We start from the raw sequence: 24,439 nt of genomic DNA, 5'->3' as shown, positions 1-24,439 counted from the left end.
TGCTTCATCGTCAATAAGAAGGTCCCTGAGATACAGTAAACCTGAAGTGAGGCATCGGAATCTAAAACTGGTCTCATAGGAGAGGTTCAAATCATAGAAAGTTAGAGTGACAGTGCTTCTGTACTTAAGACGGCATTGTGCATTTTGAATTTATTTCCGATGCAATTTCTGTGTTTCATCGTCAATAAGAAGGTCCAAGGGATACCGTAAACCTGAAGTGAATCAACGGAATCTAAATCTGGTTTCACAGGAGACGTTCAAATCACAGAAAGTTAGAGTGTCAGTCCTCCTGTACTTAAGTCGGCATTGTGCCTTTTGAATTTAATTCCCATGAAATTTCTGTGTTTCATCGTCAATAACAAGGTCCAAGGTATACAGTAAACATGAAGATAAGCATCGGAATCTAAAACTGGACTCACAGGAGAGGTTCAAATCATAGAAAGTTAGAGTGTCAGTCCTCTTGTACTTAAGTCGGCATTGCGCCTTTTGAATTTTATTCCGATGCAATTTCTGTGCTTCATCGTCAATAAGAAGGTAAAAGGTATACAGTAAAACCTGAAGTGAAGCATCGGAATCTAAAACTGGACTCACAGGTGAGGTTCAAATCATAGAAAGTTAGAGTGTCAGTCCTCATGTACTTAAGTCGGCATTGTGCTTTTTGAATTTAATTCCGAAGCAATTTCTGTGCTTCATCGTCAATAAGAAGGTCCCAGGGATACAGTAAACCTGAAGTGAAGCATCGGAATCTAAAACTCGACTCACAGGAGCGGTTCAAAGCATAGAAAGTTAGAGTGTCAGTCCTTTTGTACTTAAGTCGGCAATGTGCCTTTTAAATTTAATTCCGATGCAATTTCTGTGTTTCATCGTCAATAAGATGGTCCAAGGGATACAGTAAACCTGAAGTGAAGCATCGGAATCTAAAACTGGACTCACAGGAGAGGTTCAAATCATAGAATGTTAGAGTGTCATTCCTCCTGTACTTAAGTCGGCATTGTGCCTTTTGAATTTAATTCCGATGCAATTTCTGTGTTTCATCGTCAATAAGAAGGTTCAAGGGATACAGTAAACCTGAAGTGAAGCATCGGAAATTAAAACTGGACTCATAGGAGGGGTTCAAATCATAGAAAGTTAGAGTGTCAGTCCTTTTGTACTTAAGTCGCTATTGTGCCTTTTGAATTTAATTCCGAAGCAATTTCTGTGCTTCATCGTCAATAAGAAGGTCCAAGGGGTACACTAAACCTGAAGTGAAGCATCGGAATCTAAAACTGTACTCACAGGAGAGGTTCAAATCATAGAAAGTTAGAGTGTCAGACCTTTTGTACTTAAGTCGTCATTGTGCCTTTTGTTTTAAGTTCGGATGCAATATCTGTGTTTCATCGTCAATAAGAAGGGCCAAGGGATACAGTAAACCAGAAGTGAAGCATCGGAATCTAAAACTGGACTCACAGGAGAGGTTCAAATAATAGAAATTTAGAGTGTCAGTCCTCTCCTACTTAAATCGGCATTGTGCCTTTTGAATTTAATTCCGAAGCCATTTCTGAGCTTCATCGTCAATAAGACGGTCCAAGCTATACAGTAAACCTGAAGCGAAGCATCCGAATCTAAAACTGGCCTCACAGGAGAGGCTCAAATCATAGAAAGTTAGAATGTCAGTCCTCTTGTGCCTTTTGAATTTAAATCCGATACAATTGCTGTGTTTCATCGTCAACAAGAAGGTCCAAGGTATACAGTGAACCTGAAGTGAAGCATCGTAATCTAAAACTGGACTTACAGGAGAGGTTCAAATCACATAAAGTTAGAGTGTCTTTCCTCTTGTACTTAAGTCAGCATGTTGCCTTTTGTATTAAATTAGGATGCAATTTCTGTGTTTCATCGTCAATAAGAAGGTCCATGTATTAGAGTAAACCTAAAGTGAAGCATCGGAATCTAAAACTGGATTCACAGGAGAGGTTCAAATCATAGAAAGTTAGAGTGTCCGTCCTCTTGTACTTAAGTCGGCATTGTGCTTTTTAAATTTAATTCCGATGCAATTTCTATGCTTCATCGTCAAAAAGTAGGTCCTAGGGATACAGTAAACCTGATGTGAAGCATTGGAATCGAAAACTGGACTCACAGGAGAGATTCAAATCATAGATAGTGAGAGTGTCAGTCCTCATGTACCTAAGTCGGAATTGTGCCTTTTGTATTAAATTCGGATGCAATTTCTGCGTTTCATCGTCAATAAGGAGGTCCAAGGGCTACAGTTAACCGGAAGTGAAGCATCGGAATCTAAAACTGGACTCACAGGAGAGGTTCAAATCATAGAAAGTTAGAGTATTAGTCCCCTTGTGCTTAAGTCGGCATTGTGCCTTTTGAATTTAATTCGGATGAATTTTCTGTGTTTCATCGTCAATAAGAAGGTCCAAGGGATACAGTAAACCTTAAGTGAAGCATTGGAATCTAAAACGGGACTCACAGGAGGGGTTCAAATCATAGGAAGTTAGAGTGTCAGTCCTCTTGTACTTAAGTCTGCATTGTGCCTTTTGTATTAATTTCGGATGCAATTTCTGTGTTTCTTCGTCAATAAGAAGGTCCAAGGTATACAGTAAACCTGAAGTGAAGCATCGGAATCTAAAACTTGACTCACAGGAGAGGTACAAATCATAGAAAGTTACAGTATCCGTCCTCTTTTACTTAGGTCGGCACTGTGCCATTTGAATTTAATTCCGATGCAATTTCTGTGTTTCATCGTCAATAAGAAGGTTAAAGGGATACAGTAAACCTGAAGTGATGCATCGGAATCTAAAACTGGACTTACAGGAGAGGTTCAAATCATAGAAAGTTAGAGTATCAGTCCACTTGTACTTAAGTCGGCATTGTGCCTTTTGTATTAAATTCTAATGCAATTTCTGTGTTTCATCGTCAACAAGAAGGTCCAAGGGATACAGTAAACCTGAAGTGCAGCATCGGAATCTAAAACTGGACTCACAGGAGAGTTTCATATCATAGAAAGTTAGAGTGTCAGTCCTCTTGTACTTAAGTCGTCACTGTGCCTTTTGAATTTAATTCCGATGCAATTTCTGTGCTCCATCGTCAAAATGAAGGTCCAAGGGATACATTAAACCTGAAGTGAAGCGTCAGAATCTAAAACTGGACTTACAGGAGAGGTTCAAATCATAGAAAGTTAGAGTGTCAGTCTTCTTGTACTTAAGCCGGCATTGTGCCATTTGCATTAAATTCGGATTCAATATCTATATTTATTCGTCAAGAAGAAGGCCCAAGGGGTACAGTTAACCTGAAGTGAAGCATCGGAATCTAAAACTGGACTCACAGGAAAGGTTGAAATCATAGAAAGTTAGAGTGTCAGTCCACTCCTACTTAAGTCGGCATTGTGCCTTTTGAATTTAATTCCGAAGCAATTTCTGTGTTTCATCGTCAGTTAGAGTGTCCAAGGGATACAGTAAACCTGAAGTGAAGCATCGGAATCCAATACTGGACTCACAGGAGTGGGTCATATCATTGAAAGTTAGAGTGTCAGTCCTCTTGTACTTTAGTCGGCATTGTGCTTTTTTTAATTTAATTCCGATGCAATTTCTGTGTTTCATCGTCAATAAGAAGGTCCAAGGTATACAGTAAACCTGAAATGAAGCATCGGGATTTAAAACTTGACTCACAGGAGAGGTACAAATCATAGAAATTTACAGTGTCCGTCCTCTTGTACTTAAGTCGGCACTGTGCCATTTGAATTTAATTCCGATGCAATTTCTGTGCTCCATCGTCAAAAAGAAGGTCCAAGGGATACATTAAACCTGAAGTGAAGCATCAGAATCTAAAACTGGACTTACAGGAGAGGTTCAAATCATAGAAAGTTAGAGTGTCAGTCTTATGGTACTTAAGCCGGCATTCTGCAATTTGCATTAAATTCGGATGCAATATCTGTATTTATTCGTCAATAAGAAGGTCCAAGGGGTACTGTAAACCTGAAGTGAAGCATCGGAATCTAAAACTGGACTCACAGGAGAGGTTCAAATCATATAAAGTTAGAGTGTCATTCCTCTTGTACTTAAGTCGTCATTGTGCCTTTTGAATTTAATGCCGATGCAATTTCTGTGCTTCATCGTCAAAAAGAAGGTCCAAGGGATACAGTAAACCTGAAGTGAAGCATCAGAATCTAAAACTGGACTTACAGGAGAGGTTCAATTCATAGAAAGTTAGAGAGGCAGTCCTCTTGTACTTACGCCGGCATCGTGCCTTTTGAATTTAATTCCGATGCAATTTCTTTGCTTCATTGTCAATAAGAACGTCCATGGTATACAGTAAACCTGAAGTATAGTATCGGAAACTGAAACTGGACCCACAGGAAAGGTTCAAATCATAGAAATTTAGAGTGTGAGTCCTCTTGTACCTAAGTCGGCATTGTGCCTCTTGTATTAAATTCGGATGCAATTTCTGTGTTTCTTCGTCAATAAGAAGGTCCAAGGTATACAGTAAACCTGAAGTGAAGCATCGGAATCTAAAACTTGACTCACAGGGGATGTACAAATCATAGAAAGTTACAGTGTCCGTCCTCTTTTACTTAGGTCGGCACTGTGCCATTTGAATTTAATTCCGATGCAATTTCTGTGTTTCATCGTCAATAAGAAGGTTAAAGGGATACAGTAACCCTGAAGTGATGCATCGGAATCTAAAACTGGACTTACAGGAGAGGTTCAAATCATAGAAAGTTAGAGTATCAGTCCACTTGTACTTAAGTCGGCATTGTGCCTTTTGTATTAAATTCTAATGCAATTTCTGTGTTTCATCGTCAACAAGAAGGTCCAAGGGATACAGTAAACCTGAAGTGCAGCATCGGAATCTAAAACTGGACTCACAGGAGAGTTTCATATCATAGAAAGTTAGAGTGTCAGTCCTCTTGTACTTAAGTCGTCACTGTGCCTTTTGAATTTAATTCCGATGCAATTTCTGTGCTCCATCGTAAAAATGAAGGTCCAAGGGATACATTAAACCTGAAGTGAAGCATCAGAATCTAAAACTGGACTTACAGGAGAGGTTCAAATCATAGAAAGTTAGAGTGTCAGTCTTCTTGTACTTAAGCCGGCATTCTGCAATTTGCATTAAATTCGGATGCAATATCTGTATTTATTCGTCAATAAGAAGGTCCAAGGGGTACTGTAAACCTGAAGTGAAGCATCGGAATCTAAAACTGGACTCACAGGAGAGGTTCAAATCATATAAAGTTAGAGTGTCATTCCTCTTGTACTTCAGTCGTCATTGTGAATTTTGAATTTAATGCCGATGCAATTTCTGTGCTTCATCGTCAAAAAGAAGGTCCAAGGGATACAGTAAACCTGAAGTGAAGCATCAGAATCTAAAACTGGACTTACAGGAGAGGTTCAATTCATAGAAAGTTAGAGAGGCAGTCCTCTTGTACTTACGCCGGCATTGTGCCTTTTGAATTTAATTTCGATGCAATTTCTTTGCTTCATTGTCAATAAGAACGTCCATGGTATACAGTAAACCTGAAGTATAGTATCGGAAACTGAAACTGGACTCACAGGAGAGTTTCAAATCAACAAAAGTTAGAGTGTCCGTCATCTTGTACTTAAGTCGGCATTGTGCCTCTTGAATTTAATTCCGATGCAATTCCTGTGCTTCACCGTCAATAAGTTGGTCCATGGTATACAGTAGACCTGAAGTGTAGCATCGGCATCTAAAACTGGACCCACAGGAAAGGTTCAAATCATAGAAAGTTAGAGTGTGAGTCCTCTTGTACCTAAGTCGGCATTGTGCCTCTTGTATTAAATTCGGATGCAATTTCTGTGTTGCATCGTCAACAAGAAGGTCCAAGGGATACAGTAAATCTGAAGTGAAGCATCGGATTCTAAAACTCGACTCACAGGAGAGGTTCAAATCATAGAAAGTTAGAGTGCCGGTCCTCTTTCACTTAAGTCGGCATTTTGCCTTTTAAATTTAATTCCGATGCAATTTCTATGCTTCATCGTCAAAACGTAGGTCCTAGGGATACAGTAAACCTGAAGTGAAGCATTGGAATCGAAAACTGGACTCACAGGAGAGATTCAAATCATAGATAGTGAGAGTATCAGTCCTCATGTACCTAAGTCGGAATTGTGCCTTTTGTATTAAATTCGGATGTAATTTCTGCGTTTCATCGTCAATAAGAAGGGCCAAGGGATACAGTTAACCGGAAGTGAAGCATCGGAATCTAAAACTGGACTCACAGGAGAGGTTCAAATCATAGAAAGTTAGAGTATCAGTCCCCTTGTGCTTAAGTCGGCATTGTGCCTTTTGAATTTAATTCGGATGAATTTTCTGTGTTTCATCGTCAATGAGAAGGTCCAAGGGATTCAGTAAACCTGAAGTGAAGCATTGGAATCTAAAACGGGACTCACAGGAGGGGTTCAAATCATAGGAAGTTAGAGTGTCAGTCCTCTTGTACTTAAGTCTGCATTGTGCCTTTTGTATTAATTTCGGATGCAATTTCTGTGTTTCATCGTCAATAAGAAGGTCCAAGGTATACAGTAAACTTGAAGTGAAGCATCAGAATCTAAAACTGGACTCACAAGAGAGGTTCAAATCATATAAAGTTAGAGTTTCAGTCCTCTTGTACTTAAGTCGGCATTGTGCCTTTTGTATTAAATTCGGATGCAATTTCTGTGTTTCATTGTCAATAAGAAAGTCCAAGGTATACAGTAAACCTGAAGTGAAGCATCGGAATCTAAGACTGGACTCAGAGGAGAGTTTCAAATCATAGAAAGTTAGAGTGTCAGTCCTCTTGTACTTAAGTCGTCATTGTGCCTTTTGAATTTAATGCCGATGCAATTTCTGTGCTCCATCGTCAAAAAGATGGTCCAAGGGATACAGTAAACTTGAAGTGAAGCATCAGAATCTTACAGGAGAGGTTGAAATCATAGAAAGTTAGAGTGTCAGTCTTCTTGTACTTAAGCCGGCATTGTGCCTTTTGCATTAAATTCGGATGCAATATCTGTATTTATTCGTCAATAAGAAGGTCCAAGGGGTACCGTTAACCTGAAGTGAAGCATCGGAATCTCAAACTGGACTCACAGGAGAGGTTGAAATCATAGAAAGTTAGAGTGTCAGTCCACTCCTACTTAAGTCGGCATTGTGATCTTTGAATTTAATTCCGAAGCCATTTCTGTGCATCATCGTCAATAAGACGGTCCAAGGTATACAGTAAACCTGGAGCGAAGCATCCGAATCTAAAACTGGCCTCACAGGAGAGGTTCAAATCATAGAAAGTTAGAGTGTCAGTCCTCTTGTATTTAAGTCGGCATTGTGCCTTTTGAATTTAAATCCGATGCAATTTCTGTGTTTCATCGTCAATAAGTAGGTCCAAGGTATACAGTGAACCTGAAGTGAAGCATCGGAATCTAAAACTCGACTCACAGGAGAGGTTCAAATCATAGAAAGTTAGAGTGTCGGTCATCTTTTATTTAAGTCGGCATTTTGCCTTTTAAATTTAATTCCGATGCAATTTCTATGCTTCATCGTCAAAAAGAAGGTCCTAGGGATACAGTAAACCTGAAGTGAAGCATTGGAATCTAAAACTGGACTCACAGGAGAGGTTCAATCCATAGAAAGTGAGAGTGTCAGTCCTCATGTACCTAAGTCGGATTTGTGCCTTTTGTATTAAATTCGGATGCAATTTCTGTGTTTCATCGTCAATAAGACGGTTTAAAGGATACAGTAAACCGGAAGTGAAGCATCGGAATCTAAAACTGGACTCACAGGAGAGGTTCAAATCATAGAAAGTTAGAGTATCAGTCCTCTTGTACTTAAGTCGGCATTGTGCCTTTTGAATTTAATTGGGATGAATTTTCTGTGTTTCATCGTCAATAAGAAGGTCCAAGGGATACAGTAAACCTGAAGTGAAGCATCGGAATCTAAAACGGGACTCACAGGAGGGGTTCAAATCATAGGAAGTTAGAGTGTCAGTTCTCTTGTACTTAAGTCGGCATTGTGCCTTTTGTATTAAATTCGGATGCAATTTCTGTGTTTCATCGTCAATAAGAAAGTCCAAGGTATACAGTAAACCTGAAGTGAAGCATCGGAATCTAAAACTGGACTCACAGAAAGGTTAAAATCATAGATAGTTTGAGTATCAGTCCTCTTGTACTTAAGTCGGCATTGTGCCTTTTGTATTAAATTGGGATGCAATTTCTGTGTTTCATCGTCAATAAGAAGGTCCAAGGTATACAGTAAACCTGAAGTGAAGCATCGGAATCTAAAACTGGACTCACAGGAGAGGTTCGGATCATAGGTAGTTAGAGTGTCAGTCCTCTTGTACTTAGGTCGGCATTGTGCCTTTTGAATTTAATTCCGCTGCAGTTTCTGTGCTTCATCGTCAATAAGAAGGTCCAAGGGACACAGTAAACCTGAAGTGAAGCATCGGAATCTAAAACTGGACTCACAGGAGAGGTTCAGATCACTGAAAGTTAGAGTGTCAGTCCCCTTGTACTTAAGTCGGCATTGTGCCTTTTGTATTAAATTCCGATGCAATTACTGTGTTTCATCGTCGACAAGAAGGTCCAAGGTATACAGTAAACCTGAAGTGAAGCATCGGAATCTAAAACTGGACTCACAGGAGAGGTTCAAATCATAGAAAGTTAGAGGTTCAGTCCTCTTGTACTTATGTCGGCATTGTGCCTTTTGTATTAAATTCGGATGCAATTTCTGTGTATCATCGTCAATAAGAAAGTCCAAGGTATACAGTAAACCTGAAGTGAAGCATCGGAATCTAAAACTGGACTCACAGAGAGGTTAAAATCATAGATAGTTTGAGTATCAGTCCTCTTGTACTTAAGTCGGCATTGTGCCTTTTGTATTAAATTCGGATGAAAATTCTGTGTTTCATCGTCAATAAGAAGCTGCAAGGGATACAGTAAACCAGAAGTGAAGCTTCGGAATTGTAATATTTCCTTATATTCGATGAATTATTCAGATACAATTCTACCCTTGAATGACGTTTACTAATTTTCTATCTTCATACTCGCAGAATCCATGCGAAAAGTAGTTCATACAATAGCTATGCCATGAGCGCATAAGTATTCTTTGTAGTACTCTCTCTGGTGGTTGTTAGAAAAAAAAGAAAGGGGGCTTCCGAGATTGTCTTCGTGCCGATTAGCCTCTGCTTGGTTTGGAAGAACTGTAATCTGATTATTGAGATTTATTACAGAAGATAACCGATATGAACTGTACGATTAAATGGAAATATATATAGATGGCTTCTTCAAATAAAAGAACGAGAGGTAACTAATCTGAAGAGAGATTCGGTGCCCATACTAAAAGATTGCTGATACCAAGAAACGATTTCAACTATTGGACAACACCGAGTCTACAGAACAAGGCCACAGAAATCTAATTTTTTTTCATCCTGTAGTTAAAATAGTTTGAAATCAATTTAGAAAGAACTTTTTTCCAGATAGTAGTTAGATTGTAGAACTGTATATTGTGTGATTTTCTTATCTGAGCAGTGAACTTTATACCATCTGTGAAGTAATTAGAAAGGTAAATGTGTCTACGACAGTAAATTTGAAACTGTATTTAGTGACTGGAACCTGATATTGACAGTTATTTAATGGTATTGACTAGAGCGGCATTTAAAATGTCATTGAATCAGCAACGAGACGTGCAACAGCCTTCAGCTGTTTGCACAGAAGCAGAGGCCACGGATAGTAATTCTGAGACTGTTGTGGCTAGCGGTAGCAATATAAATGATCCCGCTGGTTCAGAAAACATTCATACAACAGCTGATCAGACTGTTGTTGATACATTAGTTGTTATTATGCAACAGTTGTCTCTATTAGCCGAAGGCCAAGCGGAAGTGAAACGAGACTTATCCGTTATACAAAATGAATTCAAAAATCAACTAGCCGAAAATGAAACAGAATTACAAAATCAGTTAAGAGCAACCTTTACGGAATTAGATCAGAGATTAATACTTAGACACAGGAAATAAAGGAACAGGCAGAAAGGACCGAACAGAATCTTATTGCTCGAATTGAGCAGGTCCGCCAACAATGCCAAGAAAACAATAGTAAATTAAAAGCGGAACTAACCGAATATGTATCCGTCAAAATTGACACGATACAAAAACAAGTAGAACTGTTTCCTCAAGTAATACAAGCTCAAGAGGACATACAGTGTTCCGGAGCTATGATACCAGAAGTAACAGAATCCCAAGATAATCTAAAGAAGCAATTTGACGAAGTGAAGGAAAAACAGGAGACAGTGGAACACAGAATGAATGTACTTGCGGGAAAGTTTTCAGAAATGGCATTAGAGCGGCAAAATTCTCATTCGGAAACCATAGAAGATACTGTGAAAGTAGCTTTACAGTCCATTTCAGAGAGTTCCGAGGATAATTTTTTTAACAAAGAGTTAAAGGAAGTTCGAGAACAACTTGGCGAAGATTTCTCGCGTTGGAAAGAAAATATCGAAAGATCACTAAATCTCTCGCAGGAGGATTTAGAAACACCGAGAAGTAGGAAACAAAACTCTCAATCTGTGCGTGACATTCCGTCCACGTCAAGATCCGATGTAGACAGAACTGGAACGTCACAAGTAAGGTTCGATATAACGGATAGCCACAGGGAAAAGTACGAACAGGATGATTTTTGGAATCGTAGTAGCGTTGAGGAGAAGATGATTAAAGAGAGACAATTTCAAATCTTTAACCCTGACAAAAGGAATGTTCATCCTGTAGTCTTTATTCGAAGTTTCAGAGGTCTATTTCCATGAACTTGGACAGAATGGCAAAAGATTAATTTTGTATCTGGATATATACAAGGAACAGGAGCATTGTGGGCATCCGAACAAACATCTTCTTGTAAATGTTACAAAGAATTTGAGCAGGCTTTTCTAGCAAAATATTGGTCTGCTGGAATACAAGAAAGACTTAGGCAGGAAGTATTATATCCTGAGCCTTTCTCATTTTCTAGAGGATCTCTAAAGAGATATTTTGAGAAATACATTGATAAATCTTTGTATTGGGATGTACCGATTCCTTTGCCGGATATACTTAGAATACTCAAGTCTAGACTACCCACCAGTATAAGGAATCAGCTGTTGTATATAAATGATAAGGATATAGACTCATTTATGACTACGCTTGATCATATTGATATAATTGAGGAGGACAATAAAAGGGCAAGAGAAATGTCATATCAAAGAAGAGTAACAGAAGCGAATCCGAGCTGCAACTCGAATGGGAATGGCAGTAATAGTAGCAGTAACAATAATCATAACCAACTACACTCTCCGAGGAGACTTAGAAATGGACAAAATGCAAATAATAATTATTACCATAATGGAAACTTTGGTAATGGTGCAGCGAGGGACTATTTTAGAAACAGTAGGAATTTTAATCGATATGATCCAATGTATGGCAACATAGGACAGTTCTACCAACACCAGCAGAACAACAACAATAATTACACAAATCAAGCAAGACAATATAGACCGAATTCACCACAACAACCGATAATCACTGAAGTAGCTGAAGAGATAAATACCAATCGGACCAATAATCAGTCAAACTAAACATGACCGCATCGTGCCCCAGAGGAGCGGTCAGGGGATCTGTTAGGGGCGAAACAGTAAAATTACAATTGTTAAGATATAATGATGGTGAGCTGTTGACTGAAGAGTTAACAAAGGATTTAATAACTTGTCATAATGACAGATCGAGTGTTCCGGTATCGGAAGTATTTGTTGAAATAGAGGAAGTTCCAACGAATGTGATATTAGACACCGCCGCTTCCGCCAATGTCATCTCAGGCGCTCTTTTTCGGAGAATTATTAGGAAGAAGAAGGTACCAATTTTGCCAGTACAGAACGGCAAAATCATCGGAGCTGTTGGAGCACGCTCTCCCAATGTCAAAATACAAACACAATTAGAGATGAAAATGGGAAATGTAGCAATAAAATGCTCGTTCCTTGTAGTGGAGAAGTTATTAGTGGACTGTATTCTTGGTATTGGGAGTATGCAGGAGTACGATTGTCAGATAGATTTTTTGGAAGGAATAGTTAAATTTAGATTAAATGGAGAAGAGATAGCACTGGATTTAAATAGAAAGGAAACGGTGCATGAGAAATATTGTCGCGGTGCCATAATTCAATTAATTGACACTACAAACGGTCGTTGGAAGGAGCTTTTAAAGGATTTGATACAACAGGAGGACTTTAACCAAACAACAATGATAAAAGCTAGTGAATCAAATCAGCTTACCAGAGAACAAAGGCAGCAGCTTCATTATTTGTTAGAGGCATATGAAGAGATTTTTGATGAGAAACCAGGAATTATTAAAGGGTATATTTGTCACCTACAAGTGAAGCCACATCAGACTTACTGTTACACGCACTACCCGATCCCCTGGCGTTTAAAACAATCTGTTCAAAGGGAGATAAATAGAATGTTAGAATGGAACTTGATTGAGCCATCAACTAGTCCATATTGTTCTCCGCTCGTAGTCGTTCAAAAACCTGGAGGCAACGGACGTAAAGTATGAAGACCAGGATTTAAAATGGGAGGAAAAGATTCGACTCGCACTTGTCAATTTAACTAAAAAGGCAATACAACGGAAATTGACATATGATAAACGGATTCACCGGATTCACCGGATTCAGACGTTTCATCTTGGAGAAAAGGTTTTATTGAGGCGACACATCCATTCCTCGAAACTGATGAAGAACATAAAGAAATGGAATCTTATTTATACCGGACCATATGTTATTGTAAATATACCCAATCCTGGATCATACTTGTTGGCATATCCCGAATCGAAAAGAAGAAAGGGATTATTCCCGCATAATGATATTAAGAAATTTTTTGAAGGATCGTAGATCTGTGATACCAAATGTGGAGAAGAATTTAGAGTGGAATTTGACTATGAGTCAAATGTGTACATAAATATCAAGAAGTTAATGTTGTCTAGAGGTTAAGAGACAGTGAGATTATTCCTGTGATAGGTTAAGAGACAGTGAGATTACTCCTGTGATAGGTTAAGAGACAGTGAGATTACTCCTGTGATAGTTTAGCACAAAATTTTTAAGATAGGTAGAAGAATTTGTTAATTACTAGTGTTTGTAAGTGTGGACTATGAGCAGAAGCCACAGTGATATACAATGAAAGTGCATCTACATTTCCTCAAGACACGGCACTTATGTGAGAATTGCGTGTGAAACTTGAACAGTGTGGGATATGTAGGTAAATACGCTGTGTGTATGATGTGCGCAGTTCGCGCAAGAAAACAAATGAACTGTGAAATGAAGCAACAGTCGATAATGTCACTGTTGCAAACAATTGAAGAAACTCTCTCGTTGCGCGAGAGAAAATTATTATAATTTTGAGATTTTTCATTATGCCTTCTTGACCAGGAGAATTAATTTAAGAATTTTAACTAACATTTTAAGAATAGCAGTTTGTGTGTTTCATATTATGGACATAATTGTTGAAATATATTTCCATAAACGTTCATGAGAGGATGAAGAAGATTCTACGAGTGGATGATTTGTTAAATGAACATACGTCATCATTAGTGATATTTATTTGCAAGTGGATCTATAAATCAATTAATTATAAGAATAATGGATTTTTTTCAAATTATTCCTTTTGTGAAGTCAGTGTCATATGCCTATGTTTAAAATTTTTCATCAAGTGTAAACTTAAATTTTATCCTTAATTTCGTAATTGAAAGCAAACCTCGGACAGATTCAATGCTCTACTTCCACCTGCACTATAACAAAACGAAGATTAGATTAAAAAATTTTTTGATAGGAATACATTCGATATGAGCTACAACAAAATTTAAATGCCCACAGTCTATTTGGCAATGTTTTGGACAATCAGCAGTTGTAAGGCAAAACCACTTTGGTATTGAGGACTACAAAAAAAAAAAAAAAAAAAAAACAAAAAAAAAAATTCGTGATTGTCAGAACTGATGGATATTCCAGTCTAGTACAGATGGAAGAATATAAGAATCCACTCCGATTTTGAGTTCAACGATGAAATAGGGACTTCGTTGCCTTAATCCACTCTCTTCCAGGGATTTATTCAGTCAGAACTTTTTCTTATTCCACTTTAAACCTGTTTCATGTTCACGTCCCTGACCATCTGTTCCTGAGATCATCTTCCTGTTTCTACGGCACGTTACCAGCTTCTATCCTGTACCATAAGTCATCGCCTGTCCTCCGTGCCGCGTCCACCAAACGCTGTACGTCGCCTACCCGGTGTCCGTACCCAGTGTTCGTGTTCCATCGACTTCACAACGAGATCGCCGGCTACATCGTCGAAAGAAGAATTTTGAAAATATTTTTTTGAGCAATATTGTAAAATTTTTTTTGGCTATGAGGCACTTTTCCTTCGATCTAATCTATAGAGCTTCTATATATTTCAAAATTACTGGATTTAGGCTTTCCTATCTTCTTTAATACCTGAGCTGGGGTCTATTCTTCCGGGTTTTCCAGGGTTTCCCTGTGAAGGCCAGTTTCCAAATGGGTAGACCTTTTTCGTAATTACACCAATCTACATCTTCCCTGGTTATGTACTCGGGATGCGGGTATACCCCGGTACATGTAAAAGCTACAGCTTAGGTATTCTCGTAACTTATTGTCTTAACATGTTACCCATACTCTCTACAGTAAAATTCTACTAATTCAAAATATTCCTCTTTTGAATAAACAACCCAACAAATTTTTTCTGTTAGCTCACAAAGTGTATTACCATTAACTTTGCTCGCTGCGAGGGGCAATTGTAATATCTCTTTATATTCGATGAATTATTCAGATACAATTCTACCCTTGAATGACGTTTACTAATTTTCTATCTTCATACTCGCAGAATCCATGCGAAAAGTAGTTCATACAATAGCTATGCCATGAGCGCATAAGTATTCTTTGTAGTACTCTCTCTGGTGGTTGTTAGAAAAAAAAGAAAGGGGGCTTCCGAGATTGTCTTCGTGCCGATTAGCCTGTGCTTGGTTTGGAAGAACTGTAATCTGATTATTGAGATTTATTACAGAAGATAACCGATATGAACTGTACGATTAAATGGAAATATATATAGATGGCTCCTTCAAGTAAATGGTGTGTATTTTAAATTTGAGAATTAATGATATTTATCGATATATTGCGTAGTTGTTAATCAGAAGGGACTTCCGAAAGAATGGATACGAACCTGCACTTAATAATCCAAGAGCTCCATTGCTTCTTCGGAAGGTTAAACTTCATCAAAGCCAAATATCCGCTTGATCTGAGGATTCCCGACTGATTATACGACGCTCCCAAAATTACGAGGCATTTTATTTGTGCAGATTAGCAGACTGCCGCAAAGCACGAGCCTGCAGAGAAGAAGAATCATCGCCTGATTTCATTCTAACAAGTAAAATTTCAGAATCATTTTGAGTGACTGAGCTATGACTGTATTTCCTATCATGAATGATTGATTGCTCGAACGAATTGAGAGCTACATAATCACGTACATAGGAGAGGAAAAATTACAGAATCTAAAACTGGACTCACAGGAGAGGTTCAAATCATAGAAATTTAGAGTGTCCGTCCTCTTTTACTTAAGTCGGCATTGTGACTTTTGTATTAAATTCGGATGCAATTTGTGTGTTTCATCGTCAATAGGAAGGTCCAAGGTATACAGTAAACCTGAAGTGAAGCATCAGAATCTAAAACTGGACTCACAGGAGAGGTTCAAATCATAGAAAGTTAGAGTGTCAGTCCTCTTGTACTTTAGTCGGCACTGTGCCTTTTGAATTTAATTCCGATGCAATTTCTGTGTTTCACCGTCAATAAGAAGGTCCAAGGTATACAGTAAAGCTGAAGTGAAGCATCGGAATATAAAACGTGACTCACAGGAGAGGTTCAAATCATTGAAAGTTAGAGAGTCCGTCCTCTTGTACTAAAGTCTGCACTGTGCCATTTGAATTTAATTCCGATGCAATTTCTTTGTTTCATCGTCAATTAGAAGGTCCAAGGGATACAGTTAACCTGAAGTGAAGCATCGGAATCTTAAACTGGAGTTACAGGAGAGGTTCAAATCATAGAAAGTTAGAGTATCAGTCCTCTTGTTCTTAAGTCGGCATTGTGCCTTTTGAATTTAATTCCGATGCAATTTCTGTGGTTCATCGTCAATAAGAAGGTCCAAGGGATACTGTAAACCTGAAGTGAAGCATCGGAATCTAAAACTAGACTTACAGGAGAGGTTCAAATCATAGAAAGTTAGAGTGTCAGTCCTCTTGTACTTATGTCGGCATTGTGCCTTTTGTATTAAATTCGGATGCAATTACTGTGTTTCATCGTCAATAAGAAGGTCCAAGGGATACAGTAAACCTGAAGTGAAGCATCGGAATCTAAAACTAGACTTACAGCAGAGGTTCAAATCATAGAAAGTTAGAGTGTCAGTCCTCTTGTACTTAAGTCGGCATTGTGCTTTTTGTATTAAATTCGGATGCAATTTCTTTGTTTCATCGTCAATAAGAAGATCCAAGGGATACAGTACACCAGAAGTGAAGCATCGGAATCTAATACTAGACTCACAGGAGAGGTTCAAATCATAGAAAGTTAGAGTGTCAGTCCTCTTGTACTTAAGTCGTCATTGTGCCTGTTGAATTTAATGCCGATGCAATTTCTGTGATTAATCGTCAAAAAGAAGGTCCAAGGGATACAGTAACCCTGAAGTGAGGCATCAGAATCTAAAACTGGACTTACAGGAGAGGTTCAATTCATAGAAAGTTAGAGTGTCAGTCCTCTTGTACTTACGACGGCATTGTGCCTTTTGTATTAAATTCGGATGCAATATCTGTATTTCATCGTCAATAAGAAGGTCCAAGGGATACAGTAACCTGAAGTGAAGCCTCGGAATCTAAAACTGGACTCACAGGAGAGGTTCCATTCATAGACAGTTCGAGAGTCAGTCCTCTTGTACTTAATTCGCCATTGTGCCTTTTGAATTTCACTCCGATGAATTTCTGTGGTTCATTGTCAATATAAACGTCCATGGTATGCAGTAAACCTGAAGTATAGTATCGGAAACTAAAACTGAACTCACAGGAGAGGTTCAAATCAACGAAAGTTAGATTGTCCGTCCTCTTGTACTTAAGTCGGCATTGTGCCTTTTGAACTTAATTCCGATGCAATTCCTGTGCTTCACCGGCAATAAGATGGTCCATGGTATACAGTAGACCTGAAGTGTAGCATCGGCATCTAAAACTGGACTCACAGGAGAGGTTCAAATCATTGAAAGTGAGAATGTCAGTCCTCTTGAACTTAAGTCGGCATTGGGCCTTTTGTGTTAAATTCGGATGCAATTTCTGTGTTTCATCGTCAGTAAGAAGGTCCAAGGGGTACAGTAGACCTGAAGTGAAGCATCGGAATCTAAAAGTGGACTCACAGGGGAGGTTCAAATCATAGAAAGTTAGAGAGTCAGTCCTCTTGTACTTATGTCGGCATTGTGCCTTTTGAATTTAATTTGGATGTAATTTCTTGTTTTCATCGTCAATAAGAAGGTCCAATGTATACAGGAAACCTGAAGTGAAGCATCGGAATCTAAAGCTGGACTCACAGGAGAGGTTCAAATCATAGAAAGTGAGAGTGTCAGTCCTCTTTTCCATAAGTCGGCATTGTGCCTTTTGTATTAAATTCGGATGCAATTTCTGTACTTCATCGTCAATAAGAAGGTCCAAGGGATACAGTAGACCTGAAGTGAAGCATCGGAATCTAAAGCTGGACTCACAGGAGAGGTTCAAATCATAGAGAGTGAGAGTGTCAGTCCTCTTGTACTTAAGTCAGCATTGTGCCTTTTGTATTAAATTCGGATGCAATTTCTGTGTTTCATCGTCAATAAGATGGTCCAAGGTATACAGTAAACCTGAAGTGAAGCATCGGAATCTAAAGCTGGACTCACTGGGGAGGTTCAATTCATAGAATGTGAAAGTGTCAGTCCTCTTGTACATAAGTCGGCATTCTGCCTTTTGTATTAAATTCGGATGCAATTTCTGTGTTTCATCGGCAATAAGAAGGTCCAAGGGACACAGTAGACCTGAAGTGAAGCATCCGAATCTAAAACTGGACTCATAGGAGAGGTTCAAATCATAGAAAGTGAGAGTGTCAGTCCTCTTGTACTTAAGTCGGCATTGTGCCTTTTGTATTAAATTCGGATACAATTTCTGTGTTTCATCGTCAATAAGATGGTCCAAGGGATACAGTAAACCTGAAATGAAGCATCGTAATCTAAAACTGGACTCACAGGAGAGGATCAAATCATAGAAAGTGAGAGTGTCAGTCCTCTTGTACTTAAGTCGGCTTTGTGCCTTTTGTATTAAATTCGGATGCAATTTCTGTGTTTCATCGTCAATACGAAGGTCCAAGGTATACAGTAAACCTGAAGTGAAGCATCGTAATCTAAAACTGGACACATAGGGGAGGTTCAATTCATAGAAAGTGAAAGTGTCAGTCCTCTTGTACTTAAGTTAGCATTGTGCCTTTTGTATTAAATTCGGATGCAATTGCTGTGTTTCATCGTGAATAAGAATGTCCAAGGTATACAGGATACCAGAAGTGAAGCATCGGAATCTAAAACTGGGCTCACAGGAGAGGTTCAAATCATAGAAAGTTAGAGTGTCAGTCCTCTTGTACTTTAGTCGGCACTGTGCCTTTTGAATTTAATTCCGATGCAATTTCTGTGTTTCACCGTCAATAAGAAGGTCCAAGGTATACAGTAAAGCTGAAGTGAAGCATCGGAATATAAAACGTGACTCACAGGAGAGGTTCAAATCATTGAAAGTTAGAGAGTCCGTCCTCTTGTACTAAAGTCTGCACTGCGCCATTTGAATTTAATTCCGATGCAATTTCTTTGTTTCATCGTCAATTAGAAGGTCCAAGGGATACAGTTAACCTGAAGTGAAGAATCGGAATCTTAAACTGGAGTTACAGGAGAGGTTCAAATCATAGAAAGTTAGAGTATCAGTCCTCTTGTTCTTAAGTCGGCATTGTGCCTTTTGAATTTAATTCCGATGCAATTTCTGTGGTTCATCGTCAATAAGAAGGTCCAAGGGATACTGTAAACCTGAAGTGAAGCATCGGAATCTAAAACTAGACTTACAGGAGAGGTTCAAATCATAGAAAGTTAGAGTGTCAGTCCTCTTGTACTTATGTCGGCATTGTGCCTTTTGTATTAAATTCGGATGCAATTACTGTGTTTCATCGTCAATAAGAAGGTCCAAGGGATACAGTAAACCTGAAGTGAAGCATCGGAATCTAAAACTAGACTTACAGCAGAGGTTCAAATCATAGAAAGTTAGAGTGTCAGTCCTCTTGTACTTAAGTCGGCATTGTGCTTTTTGTATTAAATTCGGATGCAATTTCTTTGTTTCATCGTCAATAAGAAGATCCAAGGGATACAGTACACCAGAAGTGAAGCATCGGAATCTAATACTGGACTCACAGGAGAGGTTCAAATCATAGAAAGTTAGAGTGTCAGTCCTCTTGTACTTAAGTCGTCTTTGTGCCTTTTGAATTTAATGCCGATGCAATTTCTGTGATTAATCGTCAAAAAGAAGGTCCAAGGGATACAGTAACCCTGAAGTGAAGCCTCGGAATCTAAAACTGGACTCACAGGAGAGGTTCCATTCATAGACAGTTCGAGAGTCAGTCCTCTTGTACTTAATTCGCCATTGTGCCTTTTGAATTTCACTCCGATGAATTTCTGTGGTTCATTGTCAATATAAACGTCCATGGTATGCAGTAAACCTGAAGTATAGTATCGGAAACTAAAACTGAACTCACAGGAGAGGTTCAAATCAACGAAAGTTAGATTGTCCGTCCTCTTGTACTTAAGTCGGCATTGTGCCTTTTGAACTTAATTCCGATGCAATTCCTGTGCTTCACCGGCAATAAGATGGTCCATGGTATACAGTAGACCTGAAGTGTAGCATCGGCATCTAAAACTGGACTCACAGGAGAGGTTCAAATCATTGAAAGTGAGAATGTCAGTCCTCTTGAACTTAAGTCGGCATTGGGCCTTTTGTGTTAAATTCGGATGCAATTTCTGTGTTTCATCGTCAGTAAGAAGGTCCAAGGGGTACAGTAGACCTGAAGTGAAGCATCGGAATCTAAAACTGGACTCACAGGGGAGATTCAAATCATAGAAAGTTAGAGAGTCAGTCCTCTTGTACTTATGTCGGCATTGTGCCTTTTGAATTTAATTTGGATGCAATTTCTTGTTTTCATCGTCAATAAGAAGGTCCAATGTATACAGGAAACCTGAAGTGAAGCATCGGAATCTAAAGCTGGACTCACAGGAGAGGTTCAAATCATAGAAAGTGAGAGTGTCAGTCCTCTTTTCCATAAGTCGGCATTGTGCCTTTTGTATTAAATTCGGATGCAATTTCTGTACTTCATCGTCAATAAGAAGGTCCAAGGGATACAGTAGACCTGAAGTGAAGCATCGGAATCTAAAGCTGGACTCACAGGAGAGGTTCAAATCATAGAGAGTGAGAGTGTCAGTCCTCTTGTACTTAAGTCAGCATTGTGCCTTTTGTATTAAATTCGGATGCAATTTCTGTGTTTCATCGTCAATAAGATGGTCCAAGGTATACAGTAAACCTGAAGTGAAGCATCGGAATCTAAAGCTGGACTCACTGGGGAGGTTCAATTCATAGAATGTGAAAGTGTCAGTCCTCTTGTACATAAGTCGGCATTCTGCCTTTTGTATTAAATTCGGATGCAATTTCTGTGTTTCATCGGCAATAAGAAGGTCCAAGGGACACAGTAGACCTGAAGTGAAGCATCCGAATCTAAAACTGGACTCATAGGAGAGGTTCAAATCATAGAAAGTGAGAGTGTCAGTCCTCTTGTACTTAAGTCGGCATTGTGCCTTTTGTATTAAATTCGGATACAATTTCTGTGTTTCATCGTCAATAAGATGGTCCAAGGGATACAGTAAACCTGAAATGAAGCATCGTAATCTAAAACTGGACTCACAGGAGAGGATCAAATCATAGAAAGTGAGAGTGTCAGTCCTCTTGTACTTAAGTCGGCTTTGTGCCTTTTGTATTAAATTCGGATGCAATTTCTGTGTTTCATCGTCAATACGAAGGTCCAAGGTATACAGTAAACCTGAAGTGAAGCATCGTAATCTAAAACTGGACACATAGGGGAGGTTCAATTCATAGAAAGTGAAAGTGTCAGTCGTCTTGTACTTAAGTTAGCATTGTGCCTTTTGTATTAAATTCGGATGCAATTGCTGTGTTTCATCGTGAATAAGAATGTCCAAGGTATACAGGATACCAGAAGTGAAGCATCGGAATCTAAAACTGGGCTCACAGGAGAGGTTCAAATCATAGAAAGTGAGAGTGTCTATCCTTTCGTACTTGAGTCGGCATTATGCCTTTTGTATTAAATTCGGATGCGATTTCTGTGTTTCATCGTCAATAAGAGGGTCCATGGGTTACAGTAAACCTGAAGTGAAGATTCGGAAACTAAAACTGGACTCACAGAGGAGGTTCAAATCATAGAGAAATTGAGTGTCAGTCCTCTTGTACTTAAGTCGGCATTGTGCCTTTTGAATTTAATTCCGATGCAATTTCTGAGCTTAATCGTCAAAAAGAAGGTCCAACGGATACAGTAAACCTGAAGTGAATAATCGGAAACTAAAACTGGAGTCACAGGAGAGGTTCAAATCATAGAAGGTGTGATTGTCAGTCCTCTTGTACTTAAGTCGGCATTATGAATTTTTGTATTACATTCGGATGCAATTTCTGTGGTTCATCGTCAATAAGAAGGTGCAAGTGATACAGTAGACCTGAAGTGAGGCATCGGAATCTAAAACTTGACTCACAGGAGTTGTTCAAACCATAGAAATTGAGAGTGTCAGTCCTCTTGTACTTAAGTCAGCATTGTGCCTTTTTATTAAACTCGGATGCAATTTCTGTGTTTCATCGTCAATAAGAACGTCCAAGGTATACACAAAACCTGAAGTCAAGCAACGGAATCTAAAACTGCACTCACAGGAGAGGTTCAAATCATAGAAAGTGAGAGTGTCAGTCCTCTTGTACTTAAGTCGGCCTTGTGCCTTTTGTATTAAATTCGGATGCAATTTCTGTGTTTCATCAACAATAAGATAGTCCAAGGGATACAGTAAACCTGAAGTGAATCATCGGAATCTAATACTGGACTCACAGGAGAGGTTCAAATCAAGGAAAGTGAGAGTGTCAGTCATCTTTTCCTGAAGTCGGCATTGTGCCTTTTGTATTAAATTCGGATGCAATTTCTATGTTTCATCGTCAATAAGAAGGTCTAAGGTATACAGGAAACGTGAAGTGAATCATCGGAATCTAAAACTGGACCCACAGGAGAGGTTCAAATCATAGAAAGTGTGAGTGTCAGTCCTCTTGTACTTAAGTCGGCATTGTGCCTTTTGTAATAAATTCGTATACAATTTCTGTGTATCATCGTCAACAAGAAGGTCCAAGGTATACAGTAAACCTGACGTGAAGCATCGGAATCTAAAACTGGACTCACAGGAGAGGTTCAAAGCATAGAAAGAGAGAGTGTCAGTCCTCTTGTACTTAAGTCGGCATTGTGCCATTTGTATTAAATTCGGATGCAATTACTGTGTTTCATTGACAATAAGAAGGTCCAAGGTATACAGTAAACCTGATGTGAAGCATCGGAATCTAAAACTGGACTCACAGGAGACGTTCAAATCATAGAAAGTTAGAGTGTCAGTCCTCTTGTACTTAAGTCGGCATTGTGCCTTTTGAATTTAATTCCGATGCAATTTCTGTGATTCATCGTCAATAAGAACGTCCAAGGTATACACGAAACCTGAAGTCAAGCATCGGAATCTGAAACTGGACTCACAGGAGGTGTTCAAATCATAGAAAGTGAGAGTGTCAGTCCTGTTGTACTTAAGTTGGCTTCGTGCCTTGTGTATTAAATTCCGATGCAATTTCTGTGTTTCATCGTCAATAAGAACGTCCAAGGTATACACGAAACCTGAAGTGAAGCATCGGAATCTCAAACTGGACTCACAGGAGGTGTTCAAATCATAGGAAGTGAGAGTGTCAGTCCTGTTGTACTTAAGTCGGCATTATGCCTTTTGTATTAAATTCGGATGCAATTTCTGTGATTCATCGTCATTAAGAAGGTCCAAGGTATACAGTAAACCTGAAGTGAAACATCGGAATCTAAAACTGGACTCATAGGGGAGGTTCAATTCATAGAAAGTGAAAGTGTCAGTCCTCTTGTACTTAACGCGGCATTGTGCTTTTTGTATTAAATTCGGATGCAATTGCTGTGTTTCATCGTCAATAAGAAGGTCCATGGTATACAGGAAACCAGAAGTGAAGCATCGGAATCTAAAACTGGGCTCACAGGAGAGGTTCAAATCATAGAAAGTGAGAGTGTCTATCCTCTCGTACTTAAGTCGTCATTATGCCTTTTGTATTAAATTCGGATGCGATTTCTGTGTTTCATCGTCAATTAGAGGGTCCAAGGAATACAGTAAACCTGAAGTGAAGCATCGGAATCTAAAACTGGACTCACAGGAGACGTTCAAATCATAGAAATGTAGAGTGTCAGTCCTCTTGTACTTAAGTCGGCATTATGCCTTTTGTATTAAATTCGGATGCGATTTCTGTGTTTCATCGTCAATTAGAGGGTCCAAGGAATACAGAAAACCTGAAGTGAAGCATCGGAATCTCAAACTGGACTCACAGGAGGTGTTCAAATCATAGAAAGTGAGAGTGTCAGTCCTGTTGTACTTAAGTTGGCATTGTGCCTTGTGTATTGAATTCGGATGCAATTTCTGTGTTTCATCGTCAATAAGAACGTCCAAGGTGTACACGAAACTTGAAGTCAAGCATCGGAATCTAAAACTGGACTCACAGGAGAGGTTCAAATCATAGAAAGTGAGAGTGTCACTCCTCTTGTACTTAAGTCGGCATTGTGCCTTTTGAATTTAATTCGGATGCAATTTTTGTGTTTCATCGTCAATAAGAAGGTCCAAGGTATACAGTAAACCTGGAGTGAGGCATCGGAATCTAAAACTGGACTCACAGAAGAGGTTCAAATCATAGAAAGTTAGAGATTCAGTCCTCTTGTACTTATGTCGGCATTGTGCCTTTTGAATATAATTCGGATGCAATTTTTGTGTTTTATCGTCAATAAGAAGGTCCAAGGTATACAGTAAACCTGGAGTGAGGCATCGGAATCTAAAACTGGACTCACAGGAGAGGTTCAAATCATACAAAGTGAGAGTGTCAGTCCTCTTGTACTTAAGTCGGCATTGTGAATTTTGTATTAAATTCGGATACAATTTCTGTGTTTCATCGTCAATAAGAAGGTCCAAGGGATACAGTAAACCTGAAGTGAAGCATCGGAATCTAAAACTGGACTCACAGGAGAGGTTCAA

This window comes from Schistocerca serialis, chromosome 2, assembly GCF_023864345.2.
Source record: "Schistocerca serialis cubense isolate TAMUIC-IGC-003099 chromosome 2, iqSchSeri2.2, whole genome shotgun sequence".
In the NCBI taxonomy this organism is placed as follows: domain Eukaryota; kingdom Metazoa; phylum Arthropoda; class Insecta; order Orthoptera; family Acrididae; genus Schistocerca; species Schistocerca serialis.
Note: the sequence above shows the minus strand (reverse complement) of the source record.